This window comes from Macrotis lagotis, chromosome X (genome assembly GCF_037893015.1).
Source record: "Macrotis lagotis isolate mMagLag1 chromosome X, bilby.v1.9.chrom.fasta, whole genome shotgun sequence".
In the NCBI taxonomy this organism is placed as follows: domain Eukaryota; kingdom Metazoa; phylum Chordata; class Mammalia; order Peramelemorphia; family Peramelidae; genus Macrotis; species Macrotis lagotis.
This window is the reverse complement of record NC_133666.1, coordinates 122,069,490-122,071,638: the sequence shown is the minus strand read 5'-3', so window position 1 is coordinate 122,071,638 and position 2,149 is coordinate 122,069,490.

Genomic DNA, 2,149 nt, shown 5'->3' with positions numbered 1-2,149 from the left:
GTCCATGCTTTCTTTCCTGATATATCAATATGAAAATATGTTTCACATGATTACATGCTTAACTCATATTTCATGTTATGACTTAATATGGAAATGTTTCACATGACTGTACTTGTTTAACTTATATCAAATTGCTTTCTCAATGAGAAAAAAGTGGGAAGGAGGGAGAGAATTCAAAATTCAACATTTTTGAAAATAAATGTTAAAATTTATTTTTATGTACAATTGGGGAAAAATAAAATAAAACAAAACAAAAAGAGCAAGAGTATACAATTTTAAACTTTCTCCTTCCATTAATATTATTTTGCTTCATTACCAGGTTTCCAAACTTTGCTAACCTGGGTCTTGTTTTTAGCTTTTGTCTATTTACTTGTTAAATGTTGTCTTTACTGTGTCATAATTATGACATTTTAGGCAAACTTCATTTTCATATCAAGTGTAAACTTATGTCAGATCCAACCTTAATGAGGTACCATTCATCTTTTTTTTTCCTTTCCTCTGAAAGTAAGTACTCTAAGCCTTCCGCAATACAATTAATTTCTAATGAACATGTAAAAAGATGCTACTCAAAGCATGTTGTATATTTAATTAAATCAAAATGACTAATGAGATTAATTTTCACCACTGATCTATACACCAATGACAAACGATTTAAAGGTCATCAAGGCATTTAAATCAACCCAGTAATGCTGCATGCCTGTTAATGCTGACAGAGCATAGATTATACACTATATTCTTACATACACAGAATAAATGTAGAGAGAATATCTATATACAAATGTAGAAACTATATGTAATATATGGACTATTTTTATATTTACAAACAGATATATATATATATATACACACATATATATATGCAAAAACCTAAAAATGTTTATGTTCATTTTGAGAATATAGTTGTAGATTTATACATTTTGCTACATTAATTGTCACATAGATGTTTAACAGTGTTGCCAAATCATTCAAATATTTTCATTGAAGAAGTTACTCTGAGAACCCATTCGAGAATGATTAGGAGGGAAGATTTCTAGAAGATTAGATGACCAGAATAAGATATGTTCTTAGAACCAGACAACTGAGATATCTTTTGTGTCATAATATACAACTTCCATTAGTTGAATTTTTGACTGAAGTAAAAATCCCTCTCAATGGGTTGGACTTAAGTAAATGCTTAGTAAATTGTTGAATATTGAGAGCTCTGGAATTTTTTTCAATGACCCTTAAGGGTATTGAGGATAGCCCCAAGTCTAAGGGAAATCTTCATAGAGAATTTCCCTAACATTTTCTGTTTTGCATAATAGCAGCTTCCTAAACCAAGAAAATTGGAACTGGGACAAAGACTGAATCTGTGATTCCATTGGGGCAGGGAACTCCCTCTTCTAATGGAGGGAGCATTCTTCTCAGCATCTTACCATCTCTTAGAGTTTTGCCAAAAATACTAAGAAGTTAAATGACTTTTCCATGATCAGCCAGACAGTATGTGTCAAGAGATGAGACTTGAACTCAAGTCTTCCTGTCTGCAAGTCCAGTTATCAATTCAATATGCCATATTACCTCTTAGGGACATAGAAGCTAAATTTTATGATTTAATACATTTCCCAATCATATTTTTGCTATTGAGGGGCATGAACACTCTCAAGCAATAAGTAACCCCAATATCTTTTGTGTGTGTGTGTGTGTGTGTGTAATATGGAAAAGAGGGATCTTACAATGAAAAGAATTTTTTTTCAGATTTCTAGAATGTTGCTTTTTTGCAAGCAGAAAGTGATGGATTTTCAGAGCTGAGGGTCCATAACATGACCCTCAGGGGAGGGGTCTCCCTCTAGCCCACATCTCCCAAGGATACTAAGCTTGCTTAGGAACAAAGTTTTTCTTAGCTATCATCTTTGACTTTTAATAAAGTAAATCCTATTTTTTTTCTCTTCACAATGGTCCCTCTCCTCCCTACCAATCACCTATAACCCAGATACTCTCCTAGTCACTTGGACTGAAAAAAAATTTCTTGACATATACCATACTCCAAGAATATGGCCAGTTATATCATAAAACCCCAAATTCTGTTCATATCAAAACTGATTTAAAAAGACAAAAATCAACACCTGAGAGATATCGAAACAGAGACCCAGAGAGACAGAGAGAGAGAAAT